This window comes from Corapipo altera, unplaced genomic scaffold (genome assembly GCF_003945725.1).
Source record: "Corapipo altera isolate COAL_440 unplaced genomic scaffold, ASM394572v1 212, whole genome shotgun sequence".
NCBI classification, from domain to species: Eukaryota; Metazoa; Chordata; class Aves; order Passeriformes; family Pipridae; genus Corapipo; species Corapipo altera.
The window spans coordinates 48,033-63,325 of record NW_020884944.1 but is presented as its reverse complement, the minus strand read 5'-3'; the positions used below and the strand labels follow the sequence as shown (position 1 = coordinate 63,325).

Here is a 15,293-nt window from a genome sequence, read left to right as displayed (position 1 = left end):
TCAAAAACTACAGTACCTGTTTTCCCTAAATCTGTGCAATACTTAAGTTGGAATTGCTATCCTTGTGGACACTGCTGGCTATTAAGCTGTGCATACCCTACAGGGGTGTAATTAAGGAAGCATTAAGATTCACCAAAGGACAGTTCATTTGTTGCTGCTGCACTCTTTTTTTCGGGAGGTTAACTACTTGGCAGCCCTTGCATGTCCTAGAGTCAATCTGCATCTATAGGATGGAGGTGAGTGGGCAGAACTGGGCAGTTTATCTTCTCATCTCTCATTTATTACCACACCACTTGGCAGTGCTGCTGACCTTCCTCACCTTGGAAACAGGGACTACAACTATTGGGACCAGTGGGAACAGACAGAAACAAAATCCCTGTGAAATAATCTACCTAATGAAAAAAATATTGACAGCACAATGACACCCTAAAAATCCCAATATGTTAAAAGGTAGTTGTTATTTCATTTAATCCCCAACTTACTTTCTTGTCTCCCACTAAATGGTTAAAGTACTGGTAATTGTGCAACCAGACATGGTTATGTGTAGTTACAAACAAAAGTCTTATACTTTGTCTTCTGCTTGAAGCAGCAGTCGCTTCAGAAGGGAGTGCTGCCACACTCTGCCCTGACATAAGGGCCGTCACAGTTCAAAATTCTTTTGTGTGACAATCCATAGCTTACAAAGGCATCACATCACATTATTTAGACACCTCTGCAACGTTCCTGAAGCAGAAACAGGATGCCATTAGGAGTAGGAAGAAATGAAAGAAATGGATGATAGAAGGTTTGAATGGAAGTATATGGTTTGATCTCCAGCATGTGACCTACACAAGGTTGGCACATCCCATCTTCACTCAAGCCCATTTCCCACACCAAGGTAGCCAACAGCCATGCTCAGGGGAGGAGCAGAAATGAGGGAAGCCATCAGAAGCAGAACACTACAGATTAGGATCTCTGAGGGTCAGAATCACTGCAGCACACAACTGCAACCATTAGGGAAGCAACAGTGCAATTAGCCTGGTACTGCAGAAGCTCCTAAGGGGACTTCAACGCCCTTGTATACCCAAAGAGACACTCTTGTTGCCCCTGCAGGTGCTGGCTGTGCCTACTGTGCGTAAACCCAAGGTGACATCCACACCAGCATCAATAAAACTGTCACTCAACAGCAGCCTCATAAATGGTAGCCTGAGAAGCTGGACAATGTCAGGTCAGCTGTGAGAGAGAACTGCAAAAACTCATCTCTGACACCATAATTCCTGACTCTTCTCATTTAGGTTTTGGGGTTGGATACAAAAGTGGCATTTGTTTTTCTGCTATGTTTGCTGTTCTTTTCCACATGCACTCAAACCCCTCTTCCTCCATTCTTTACTAAATAACAGCAAAATACTCAAATTTTCTTTGAGGGAAGCACAGACAACCCCCTTCCTGGGCTCTGACACACAGCCCAAACCATCTGCAGGGAAATCTCTTGGAAATAGCTGTATGGTAGCTATGGCAAAGAATAATCCAGTACAGGATGGAGCTCTGTATAAAATTTGGTATTTAAAGTGCTTCTGCATTAAGGATCAGATAAATCCTGAGCAGGAGAATGAACTTCTTGAGCAGTTTAAATGTGCCTAGATCCATGATTGATAGGTATGAGAGACTGTTTCATACTCTGGGATGACCTTATTCATGCCTTCTCCTCTGACAACAATGCCATAATAAATTTCCCTGACTGACAAAGACATTGTAACAAATATTCTGAAAACCCACTCACTAATCCATACATCCATGACTATTTGCTGTAGTTAAATCAGCAAGCAAGTTAATCCAGTAACTGCTAATTTTGTCAAATTAATAATTTTTATTTTAGGGAAGCAATGGTTGGGATGCATCACAGTGAATCCATTTTTATTTTAATGTGCCTATCATCTGAACAATTACTTTCAAAAAAACCTAAAAATTAATTCTTCCTTCGCTTTCATTCGATGAACAAACACCTGAAGAGGGTGGAGCGCGTTATGGCAGAAAGTGATTTTAAAACAAAAAAATGCCTTCAACCCGGCATTTCTGTAGCTATTCCTGTACCACTGCTACCTTGCCATTTGTGCCCTTTGCATCTGAGCAGATGGTTGGTCCCATTGTTCCCAGCACCCACAGGGCAGGCAACAAATCGCTAAGGGTGTCTGCACGAGGAAGTCGACCCCACAACTCTGGCCCTCCTGTGCAGTACAGGGGGTGACACATTAAGTCAGAGTCTGCCATCCATTGCCAGCCCCAAGGTTTGACTTGTAAATCCATGATGAGCTCCACATGGGACTTGCACAGCCCAAGCAAGCAAGATTTAAGTTTAAAAAAAAAAAACAAACAAAAAACCCAAAAAAAAAAAAAAACACCAAAAAAAACCCAACCAAAAATCACCCAACCAAAAAGAGAGCCTCACTCACATATACCAGCCTAGAGCCCTGCAAAAAGATGTGTCAGATCTGCCCTTAAGGGCTAGGGGAAAAGAGGAGAGATCAGGCCACTACAGAGAAAAAGGCCACTAAGGTTATTTCTTTAGGGAAAAAAAAAAAAAAAAAAATAACATTTTTTTTGTTTTTTTCTCCTCAGAAACAACAAGCAAAAAAAACTTCACAACACTGAAAGCTCCTCTAAACAAATGGAAAATAATTAAAAAAAAAAATAAAAAGCAAGAGCTGGAGGCAGTCACGCAGCATGGAAAATGAACTGGAAAACTCTCAAATGGAACAGAAAATAATCTTATAATGGGAAATGTCCTGCAACTCTAAAAAAATGGGAACTTGCATTCCCACCTGTAGTCACCACCACTGCACTCTTAATAGGTAATCTGCAATTAGACACAGATGGTGAGAGAGATGGTGCAATCTTCTGCTGGTGCTTGTGGTTATATATTTTGTTAAACAAAATGCTCAGGCAAATTAAGGGCACTCCTGGAGATTTCCCCTTTCACTCTTATAGATCACCTCACACATCAGAGGGCAAGACTTAACAGCCAAAAAACAGTGCAGAAAATCTGGATTATGTTAAAATTTTGTATTATCTATTGTTCTAATAAATTCTAAGCGATAGTGTTAATGTTTGTTTTAGAAGGTCTATTCAACATAAATCTCTTTCCCATAAATGACAAATAAGTTTTCTAAGAATCCTATTTTGGACAAAACACAAAGGAAAAACAAAATCATATGACACACAAGTGCCTGATGAGAGATTACTTTGAAATATTTGATATAAGGAGAATTCTATTACTGAAAAATAAATTCGGTAAGACATTTTAGAAAAGCCCTGTTTTGTTTTTAAAATAAATTGCATTGCATTCAGAATGCTTCAAGGAGTTGTTCGGGTTGAAATCCACACCTCACCAGGGTTGACATGCAAATATTAAGCTAAATTAATTCAATTTTCCCCAACAAAGCCTTGTTTTATTCCCCATAAAATTCCACAAAAACATTTTTCCAATAATTTCAGAAATGTTTCCTCCTTCTGATATCAAAAATATTAAATAGACAGAGAATTTCTTTTGAACTTTATTGCATCTATATTGTTTTCGCTTTCAACATGAAAACATTGGTTTGCTTCTTGGACATTTAAATGTGCTCTCATTACTTGAAGACCAATTTGCTAATTTTTTTTCTCATTTCTATTCATAAGAAGAGAAAATTAATAAGGCAAATGTACAAAGGCCCTCAAGGACAGAAAGATGAGAGCAGCACATTTAGAAAACTCATACAAAGATAGGACTTCCTTCTTCCTTAAATATCCAGAAAGAAAAAAAAAAATCCAATTTTTCTTCTAGAGTGAGCAAGCAAGAGGACTCTTTCCACATCCCTCACCTTATCACTTCTTTTTGTGGTCTTTCTGCAAGAAGACCACTAATTACCACAGTCAGAACAAAGAGACCTGAGCTGAGAGGAGCTGCTTTTCATTCAGCACTGTTCTACCATCAGCAGCAGCAAAATGAAGTCAACTTGAGCAGAGGCAAATAACTATATCCATTATAAAAAAAAAAATTATTTTTTCTGATATTAAGATATTACTCTTGCAGTTTAAGATAAGTTTATCCTTCTAAAAACATTAAGCTTTGTAAGGCTCCAAGCTATGAGCTCATTGAAGGGGCTTTACTTAAAAAATATACAAGGCTTCAGAAATTTGCCCATCAAATTTATTAAAAGAGCCTTCAATTCTTTTAATGGCTTAAGAGAGAGCACAAAGGAGAAGACACCACACACATTTTCCCAGAAGGTCAAAAATAACACACTTTTCCTGGTAAACTTTAGAAAATAAGGGAACTTGGTAAAAGTTTAAAGGTTAACATTCAACCCAAATAAAGCATTCCACAAAGCATTGACTCAGCACATGCTAACCCATACAACTTAGCAAAATCCAACCCATGCAGCTTTGAGTTACCCAAAATATTAAGAAAGGAGATTAGGAGAAGAAGTAAAGGAAGGGAGAGAAAATGAGAAAATTATAGCTACCCACTGGAGTCCTATGCAAGTTCCACATGTCCAGGTGACAGGGTGCAAGCAAACAGAGAGAGAGCACATGGTGCTGCTTTTATTTGTGTTGGTTCCTCATGGCCACACCCCCCACCCCCAGGTGAGGCTTCCAGGTGTGCCCACCAGTCTGGGGCTGGGTCACGGGCTCTGGAGTGTGGCATGGGCAGTGCTCCCAGGTTTCCTTTGGCTGACAGCTGCTCCAGGGATGCCCAGGGAGACTTTAAGGGGAGGGGGTATGGGATAGGGCATCACCTCACCCTCATGAAATTCGACCTGTCCCTTCCCCACTCATATGCACACACTTGAGTTGGTCGGAGTCAATAATTAATATAATAATCCAGTGTCCAAATGCCTTTAGTCTCAAAATCATTTTGACCATTTAGAATCAATTTAGTTAAGCAATGTAAGGAGAAAAAGAGTCCACAATCAGTTTTAGGAATATTTTTTCCCCTCTGATGGCAAATTCATACTCAAAAGTGGCACTTTGGAAGTCCCAATACTAAACCTTGCTGGGTTAGGGCTTATGATTTTCACTTAAATTGTAATGCTTTCCTCTTTTCTTCCCCAAGGCATGGCAAAATACCCTGGCAACAGGTATCTTGTCTCTCAACATACATCATAATACCAGCCAAATCTAGTTTCTTCCTTGTGTTTTTGCAGACAATATAATTTTTCTCACCTTTCTAAAGTACATTCAACAAGTTTTACATACTTCTTCGCAATCTTCATGCCTTGCCACTCAAACATTATTACAATCACCTAAAGACCAGAAGAGCCAACTTTGAGGAAGAGGAACAAACAAATCTGTACAGGCTATAAATGTAACAACAGATTTAATAAAAATATAAATGCTCAGAACAGAGCAGAAATAGGTCTACACCCTCAAAGATTATAAGATTTGCAAAAAAGGGCTATCAGACTTTTAGCCTGAGAGTATTTGCTAAACAAAACCCCTGAGTCAGAGCCACTATAGCATTGATCTTGATATGTTGAAGCTGTGGCAACTAGGAAAAAAATTATTGTAAGCAGAAAAACAGACTCCTACTTTCAGATTATTATATATATATATATGTATATATATCAGAGTTCTTTGTCTTATTCCCATTGTGATGGCTTACATCAATCTGTTTGTTGCAGCCAAAAACCTCTTCCTGACATAAACTTTCTTTCCTATCTAAAGGGAAATAGTTGGGTTCGTACAGCTTAAAGTTTAATTAGGCACCCTCTGGGACTTCTTCTGATCCAAAATGCAATGCCTCCTAGGCAACCCCAAGCATTCACATACTAAACAGCCCTCTCAGCCAACAGCAGCCATCGGCCGAGCCATAAGGAAAAACATTGTGCAGAAATCTCTAGCCTCGGATTGGAGGGTTGCAGGAGAGTCATCAAGAGTGCAAGTGCAAAAAAATTAGCTCCAGCTAATTACTGAAGGAGAGACCTGAGTAGGCAAAAGGAAGTAGGCAACCCATTCTCCACTCTCCTGGGACAAAAGCAGACCAGTCATCAGCATGACACCAGTAGTCTTTGTGCCAGATTTCTTCAGATTATTACACAGAATTAAGGGAGAAAAGGAAATTCTGACCCAAGTTTAAAAAAAAAAAAAAAAAGCTTTCTGAAAGGATTGCATCTGTAATTATATTTTAACAGTCCTTAAAGAGGACAGTGATTCACCACAGGTCAGTTTCCTGGCTGAGACTTTGCTGATCATATTTTTCTTAGAGGGCTGCCAAAAAAGTGTTGAATCCTGTGAGAGACTGAAAGAAATTCAATGGCTCAAAACAACTCTGTGGGGGAGGGGGAGCAGATCAGGTTCTGCCAAGGTGGAAGGGTGCTCTGCCCCCACATCTTACCTCCTTGGGAGCTTCTAATGCAGCTGTCAGCCACTATGCTGGTAGCTATAATTCTCTCTTTCTCACTCACTCTTTTTCTTTCTCCTTATTCTCCTAATTCCCTTCTCTTGATATTTGGGTAACTTAAACCTGGATGGGTTGGAATTTGCTAAGCTTTGTGAAATGCTTTATGTTGATTGAATATATTTGCTTTAAACTTTTGCCAAGTTCCCTTATTTTCCAAAGTTTACCCATAAAAGTGTGTTATTTTGATCTCCTGAAGACCTTGTCACATTTTCCCTGTGAGTGGCCTCAAGGTATAAAAGAACACAAGGCCCTTTTAATAAATCCATTGGGTGGATTTTGGGTGCCTTGTATCTTTTTGGTGTAAACTCCCTTCAATGGGCTCATGGGGCAAGCCTGGGGTCTTACAAATTCCCTCAGCAGAGTATTAATTCCCCTGTTACACTACCTCCTAGAGAACCATTCCCAGAATCTTTTATGAGCAATAGTTCAGGTCCCCAATGTCAGAGAGGTTTTAAAGTCATTATTCATGTTTATTGTAAAAGCTTTCACTGAAACCTTTGTCTTCTGGGAATGGAATTCACAGCCATATGTAGGACTTCCTCTTTGCTATTATAAAATAACTAAATATGTAGAAAAACAAAACAAAAGTAAATTGGTTTTATGTTAGATGGAAGTTGAAACATTAATGTAGCAGCATTGACAGAGACACTGGTCAACTTTCTTTGCGTAGTTTGTGGTCAAACAAGCCTCATCTTCCTTGGGTTTCCACTTTGGGACTCTTCATGCACATTAAATTAAAAACTTTTAAAAAATTAAATTACAAAGCAAGTCAAAACCCCCAATCTTTTCTTTAGCAGCAAAGACAAGGGCCTTCCTGGCTACTCTACAGGGATTTAAATATGTCAGCACAAAGTGAAGAAAAGAGTTGCAAAAACTTACTGACTGCATTTTGATCTAATTCTCTAATTCCCTATTTTTAAATGACAACATCAGTGTTTGAACTCCCAGAGGCACAGATATCAAGCTTCAGAAAACAAACTTCATCAAACATTAAACACTTCAGTCTGCACAAGATTAAGAAGGGGGATTTTTATAAATCCTTCTTATATTCAGGATCACTAACACCAGCAGGGAATTTGCTCTTAGTATTAACGAAGGTGAAATTACTAGGCAATTACAACATACTAAAATACTTTTAAATTATTACTTTGGCTAATTATTATAATAATTATTACCAGGCTTCCTGACAGCTCAAAGGACAAGATTGGTTTGAAAAGCATGAAAAAACCACTCGATATTTTTCTTTTCACATGTCTCATCAATGCCGAGACCTTTTGTACCTACATAAATATTATATTTTTAATCAAAAGTGTGGCTAAACCAATCATGAAGCTCAAAGCATGAGAAAAAACGAAGTATGGCCCCTCTTCCCTCAGACACCTGCTGAAGTGAAAAATCTGTCCTCTCGGAGGCAGTGGGCACAAGGACAGCATGGCAAAGCAGTAGTTTTTTTTTTTAATGGAGATTCCACCCATACATCACCAGGAATCTCCTCTCTGATGAAGAACCAGATGCCAATCTGGATTTCAAACTAGGGGTGAACCCACATCCCATTTATGCTTGATTTGCCTACTTTTTCTTTAGCCTTATTCTTCAAATGTAGGAACTCCTTATTGATGACTTCGTGGAGGGAAACTCCTTGATGTCTTTCCCAGCAGTCACACTGAGTGTAAGCAGAACCATGGCTACTCTAGCACCAACTGAGAAGGCTCCTCTCCAAGAACAAACAAGTTTTCCTCTCACTTACTCCACATACTGCCATATCACTGGCCACAGTAACAAATTCTCATACTCAGTTCAGTACTGGCTGACCTTGACAGTTGCATCCTAGAAAGACAAAGGGTAAATGAGTTGAATGTACTTTGAATAAAGAAAATCATTCAAATAGAGAAAGGTGGAGCTACAAAGGTGAAGCTTTCATGGAAAACCCACTGATGTTGACAGAGAGTGTCCCACAGACCTCATTTGGCCCTGGGCTCCAGCTCTAAATGGCTGCATGAGAAAATGAGCATTTTCGTAATTATTTGAAGTTAGGTTACAATAGGAAGATGCATCAGTGACTGTTCTCAAGGCAAGCAGCATATCACCACCCCAACATGCCTGCTGGGGGACAAAAATGTAGGTGGATCCCTCTTTATAAAGCAATAATCATCTTTAGGGACAAAAATGTCCCTAATAGTCCTTAGCCGGGGAGGATGTGGGTATTGCCTTTTACACATGGAACCCCCCATGGTCATGGCATTGTAACATGCTTAGTCTCCCTTCTACTGAGTGTGATACCCCACCACCATGAGGACATTTTACTTTTTTCAATAATAAATATTTTTATAAACCTGTCCTCTCTTCCTTCTCTATTTTCTCCATAAATGACACTTCACTTTCTCTTGCTAAACTGTTCCATTCTCCCTGATGTGATCCAGGGCACCACTGGGTTTAGCATCAGCCTCCCTGATCCTTTTCTCAGCTGGCTTTAACTCACACCAGCTGAAATGACTGTTCACTTGCTGCACAACAGTGCCTATAGGAAGCAAAAGCACACCGCCACTGAGGTGAGAGAGGGGAGATTTCTTCTGATGTCCACAAAGGCAATTACTGCCTAAAAGAGCTTCCTGCTTCAGCTAAGCCTGGTTTTATCAGACATACTTCTTAAAAGAGGCAAATTTCATCCACTTTATCAGAAAAATGTATTAGTTATAGCAGAAATACAATATTTACAACTATTTATGATTTAAAGTTGTTTCTTCAGCTTCAAACAGAGGAATTTTTTTCATGATTCCAGGATCCCAGGAAGGGCAGACAAATCTATTCCCCATCTGATGGCATCTACTTCAGCTGCTACCATTTGTTACTATTTTGTAGATCGTTTGTAAAATAGTTTATCAAAAGGAATGTCTTCTAGTTACTTATGTTTTAGGGCTGCTCTTTCATAATTATTTTTTCACAGATGAACTCCAGTAAACTATTATCTTTTCCCTCTCCTAGTCCACATACCAGAAACATCAAAGGCAGATCAGTAACAAACTGATGAAAACCGACAGCTTGCTGCTTCTGGGTTTTGCTTCTGTATCTAGCTCTATTTATTCTGCAAGAAGAAAAAATATTCTGTTTTAATCCCTTTTCTATGTAATCTCAGAGCAGTTCCTTCCCGATTCACAATGCCTTGTGTTGTGAAACACCTTTCTATTGGTTTAAATTCTATAAGTCATGCACGCCCAGATATCTCTCTGCAAGTTAAAGTCAGATTCTAACATTTAATACTACTGTCTTCATTGTGACTTGATTTGCATGCCTTGACATATTTTGTGTACATCTCAAGGGCCAAGCATGAGAGAGAATGGGTTTAGATAGGATATTAGGAAGAAATTCTTCATTGTGAGGGTTATAAGGCACTGGCACAGGTTGCCCAGAGAAACTGAAGATGTTCCATCTCTGGAAGTGTTTCAGGCCAGGTTGGATGGAGCTCTGAGCAACCTTGTCCAGTGAAAGATGTCCCTGCCCACAGCATGGGGGTTGGAACTACATGGTGTTTAAGTTCCCTTCTAACCTAAACCATTCTGTGATTCTGTGTTGAATAAAATCAAATATACATATTTCTTAATAGTTCTGTGGCAAATTAATTCAATCAAAAAGACATGGCAAATGAAACCTGGGGTACATATTGCAGACAAAATGTTGCACCTACACATTACAAGATTTTTATTGCATCATAACTGCAAATTAGTATTTTCTTCCTGTGCCTCTGATCAGTTAATTGAATAGGATATAGCAGTTCATTATGATTGTATGGTTTGCCTTAATGGCTTCACTGTCCTTGTCTACAGCTCCATCACTCTATAGCAGCTGGTCCGCACAGAACTCTTCCTTTTAACAAAGTGATCACAGAAGCTCCCGAGTTATTCACTGCAAGATCAAATATTGCTCTCCAACATTCTTCCTCCTTCCTCATTTTTTCATACTCATTTTTTTCCTCTCAGACCCTCATTTGTCACAAAATTTCTTTGACATTCATTTTTCCTCACTTAAGCCATGAGTTTGCAGTGATGCTCTTTGACAGACTTCCACTGTGCTATAGAAAATTCCTGAAGAAGTTATCCTGACTGTAATAAATACATCTGTAACCAAAAGATGGTCCTAAATTACAAAATACCCTCTACTTTTAGAGAGGAGCTCAAATGAGCCTGAATTTTGCAAGTGGTTCTTCAGTTGATCACAATTCCTATTCTACATGTTAAGTCTTCTTACCTTCTCGCTAGATGACTATTGAAGTTTTTATGATGTCAGAGTTAGTAAAGCTGGGTGATTTTGCCTCTAAGAAGGAGGCAGGGTGCTGGAGGACGTCTGGTCAGCAGTGTGCCCTGAAACCAAAACGTCCTTCCACCATTCCCTTCGAGGTGCCACTCCTAAAAGAAATATGAAGGAAAACTTGCAGATAGCTGTGATATGCATAACATCATTAACATCATCTTAATTTAGCCTGTTCAGACCTCATGACACCAATGGTCTTTGTGCTGCTGTACTGTTAACCTTTTGGCATGAGAACCTAGCTGAGGTTGCAGGACCTCTCAGGTTGTTTCTTAGCCTGCAAGGTGGAACTGCATGCACTCAAGTACTCTTGGGTACTCTTTGCTACAACCTGACCATCAACCTTTATCCTCAGCATCCAAAGCACCCCTTGCTCATTGCCACTAGAGAGCTTGCTGGTCTCTCCAGTTCATACTGAGGAAAGCCCTAAGGAATCTCAGACCTTGGAGTAAGAAAAGAAAACTGGAGAAAGGATGACTTCCCCTTGGTCATAGAGGGTTGAATTAGAGATTAGCTATATAGGCTTAACACCCATATATCCATGGGCCCTGATGGGATGCTCCCACAGGTGCTGAGGGTGCTGGCAAATGTAGTTCCTAAGTCACTCTCCATCATCTTTGAAAAATCACAGACAATGGGAGAGCTGCCCAATCACTGGAGAAAAGCCAGTGTTGCTCCCATCTTCAAAAAGGGCAAGAAGGAGGACATGGGAAAATACTAGTCAGTCAGCCTCACCTCCATCTCTGGAAAGGTGATGGAACAGATCATCTTAGAGTTCATCACCAACCATGTAAAAGAAAAGAAGGTCATCAGGAGTAGAGAGCATGGATTCACCAAGGAGAAGTGCTTGGCCAGTCTGATAGCCTTCTATGATGACATGGCAGGATGGGCTGATGAAGGGAGAGTTGTACATGTTGTCTAAACTAAATTCAGCAAGGCTTTTGACACTGTGACCCTCATAGGTAAGCTCAGGAAATGTGGGTTAGAGGGGTGGACTGTGAGGTGGATGAAGAACTGGTTGAATGGCAGAGCTGAGAGCACAACAGGCTGTGCTGCCGTTCAGCGGGACCTTGGTAGGCTGGAGAATTGGGCAGAAAGAAACCTAATGAGGTTCAACAAGAGCAAGTGTAGGGTCCTACTCCTGGGGAAGAATAATCCCAAACACCAGTACAGGTTGGGGGCTGACCTGCTAGTGAGCAGCTCCTGCAGAAATGCACCTGGGAGTCTTGGTGGATGACAAGTTGACTATGAGCCAGTAGTGTGTCCTTGTGGCCAGCAGGGACAATAGTGTCCTGGGGTGCATCGGGAAGAGTATGATCAGGAGGTTGAGGGGATTGATCCTCCACCTCTACTTGGCCCTGGTGAGACCACCTCTGGAGTATTATGTTCAGTTCTGGTCTTCACAGTTCAAGAAGGAAAAGGAGCTACTGGAGAGTGGCCAACAGAAGGTCACAAAGATGATTAGGAGACTGAAGTATCTCTCGTATGAGGAGAGACTGAAGGAGCTAGACCTGTTTAGTCTACAGAAGAGAAGACTGAGAGGGGAATCTCATCAGTATATATGAATACAATATCTCAAAGGCAAGTGTCAAGAGCCTAGACTCCTTTCAGTGGTGCCCAGAGACAGGAAAAGGGGTAATGGCCACAAACTAAAGCACAATTTCCACCTCAACACAAAGAAGAACTTCTTTACAATGAGAATGGCAGAGCACTGGCACAAGTGCTGATTCCAATGGGATGAAGTTCAATAAAGCCAAGTGCCGGGTCCTGCACTTTGGCCACAACAACCCCATGCAGCGCTACAGGCTGGGGACAGAGTGGCTGGAAAGCAGCCAGGCAGAAAGGGACCTGGGGGTACTAATTGACAGGAAGCTCAACATGAGCCAACAGTGTGCCCAGGTGGCCAAGAAGGCCAATGGGATCTTGTCCTGTATCAAAAATAGCGTGGCCAGCAGGAGCAGGGAAGTGATCCTTCCCCTGTACTCTGCGTTGGTGAGGCCACACCTTGAGTATTGTGTTCAGTTCTGGGCCCCTCAGTTCAGAAAGGATATTGAGGTGCTGGAGCGGGTCCAGAGAAGAGCAACAAGGCTGGTGAAGGGACTGGAGCATAAGTCCTATGGGGAGAGGCCGAGGGAGATGGAGTTGTTTAGCCTGGAGAAGAGGAGGCTCAGAGGTGATCTCATCACCGTCTATAACTACCTGAAGGGAAGTTCTAGCCAGGTGGGGGTTGGTCTCTTCTCTCAGGCACTCAGCAATAGGACAAGGGGGCACGGGCTTAAGCTCCGCCAGGGGAAATTTAAGTTGGATATCAGGAGAAAATTCTTTACAGAGAGAGTAATCAGGCATTGGAATGGGCTGCCCAGAGAGGTGGTGGATTCACCATCCCTGGAGATTTTTAAACGCAGATTGGACGTGGCACTGAGTGCCATGATCTAGTAAATGGACTGGATTTGGACCAAGGGTTGGACTCGATGATCTCGGAGGTCTTTTCCAACCCAATCGATTCTATGATTCTATGAAGTCTGCCCTGGGAGGTTGTGGAGTCTCCCTCTCTGGAGACATTCAAAAAACACTTGCACATATTCCTGTTTAACCTACTTTAGGTGACCCTGTCTTGGAAGGGAGGTTGGACTACATGATCTCCAGAAGTCCCTTTCAACCCTACCTGTGATTCTGTGATATTAGCAGGATACTTTTGTCTTAAGGGCAGACTCTCTTACTTGTCATGAAGTCCACACAGCCCATAGCAAAGTGCAGCATGTGCCTGGACCTCACCAGCATCACAGTTTCTGGGACAATTACGTGGGATGAATGAAACCCGAATGTCCAGACCAGAACTAAAGATAGAGAGGCTGATTAAACAAACCATTATGGTCAAACCACATTTTAAAATGCACCCTTTTATCTTCTGCTCTCAACTGCAATTTTTTATGTGGAAGCTGGGCTATGGCCCTAGGCACTCACAGAAGTATATTACAGGGAATACACTTACAGTGACAGTTATACTCACACTTTCTCCAGAAAAGCACTTCATTTACAAAACAGATTTGACATCTCGGTTTGTTTGCAATGCAGAGCACTCCTCCCAAACACTCATGTAGCTCTGTGAGCCTTGATTACTTCTTTGATTCCAGCTCTTCCTTAGAGAACTCCAAAATGGAAGTGATGAATGAGCTCCTGTCAGGCGCCATTCCCTGGGTGGCCTTGAATCCATTCAGTTATCTGTTACACTGTCAGCCCTGACAGTGATGAACACAAGGCAGGCAGCTGACAAAACCACTACTCATTACCCAAAAAAGAAAAAAGGAGAAATAGGTGGAAAGAGGTATGCTTGCCACCATTCAATGCGTCACTCACCCACACTGCCTTCAGAGGACATGTTTGAGGAGGAAATTATAAAGTTTGTTTATGCAATTACGTGAAACAGGATGACCCACATCCCTCAGCTCCATCCACTAAGACTGAGCATCAGGCTGCCCAGGTGTGGCATTTTTTCTTTTTTTGTTTCTTTAACTGTGTGTGGTTCACATTTATAGTGGACACGGATTCTGATTGGTTTGCCACATTAACAATGACCACAGAGCATTCTGATGACACTTATATTTTCATGTGCCATGGGCACAGTGTCTTTGCTGAGCAAGGAAGAGTCTCACAAAAGGATGAAAGCTGAGAAGAACTGCTAGCCAGGATTGTTGCAATTGTGGCAGATCACAGAGCAGAGATGGTTTTCTCCATAATCCTAAAGGTTCCTACACATGAACTGCTCCTCTGGGGATTCTCTCTCATTTAGCCTTCAGCATGAAGTCTGAACCACTCAGTGCCCTGCTTGGTGACTTACAGCATCAAAACTGACCCATATGAGCTCACAGACAAGTTCCTTCATTAAGAGAGGCTGGCAAGGTGATGTATAGCACTTTCTAAAGCCATCATGCTTTTCTGAGGACACAGACCAACAAGGAGACACAAACAAAGCATTCAGACCTACAACACACAGAATTTTTCATTTTCACCCAGGTGAACGCTGCCTCACCTCACTCTTTCCCTGCATACTCTTCAATTTACAAGACAGTCACACATGCCTGTTTTTATGCCTTAAAACAAGCTGCACACCATTGCACTTTGATTCCAGAGTCACAAGTGTCTCAGCCATAAGGCAGGCTGAAATGCTTCTGTTAAAGCCACTGTGAAAGAAAACCAGGGGAGTTCTGCATTTGAAGTAGAAGTCATTTTCCATCACTAGCATATATAAAATCCAAAACATAGAATTGTGTCCCTCCCCATGTGTCACTCCAGTGTTTAATTTTAAAAAGACCTACGTAATCATTTCCCGTCCTCATGATGACTCAGATTTCCCAAGCCCTCTCTCACATTTTGCACCAAGGAATGCTTATATTAAGCTGCAAAATGAGGAATTGTAAAATAATTCCAGAACAAACACCTTTACAAACAAATGCTTACACTTGGATTTTGCTCAGAGTTCACTGTTTTCATAGAAAGTTGAATGAAATGCTTTTGTTTATTTTCACTTTCCCAGAAGGGAGAACTTTCATATAGGTGGGTTTATCCAACTGAT

General features: G+C 41.2%; 1 protein-coding gene across 1 annotated transcript in view; it reads right to left on the bottom strand.

Moving 5' to 3' along the window:
* SLC7A11 (solute carrier family 7 member 11) overlaps positions 1-10,814 on the bottom strand; it is a 220,052-nt gene extending 209,238 nt beyond the window's left edge. Inside the window, exons 1-3 of the mRNA XM_027662244.1 lie at positions 10,661-10,814; positions 9,410-9,500; positions 7,992-8,245 (exon numbers count right to left, since the gene is read on the bottom strand). The gene's annotated coding sequence lies outside the window, so the exon portion shown is untranslated. The remainder of the gene's footprint in view (positions 1-7,991; positions 8,246-9,409; positions 9,501-10,660) is intronic.
* Between the last annotated feature and the right edge of the window lie 4,479 nt (positions 10,815-15,293).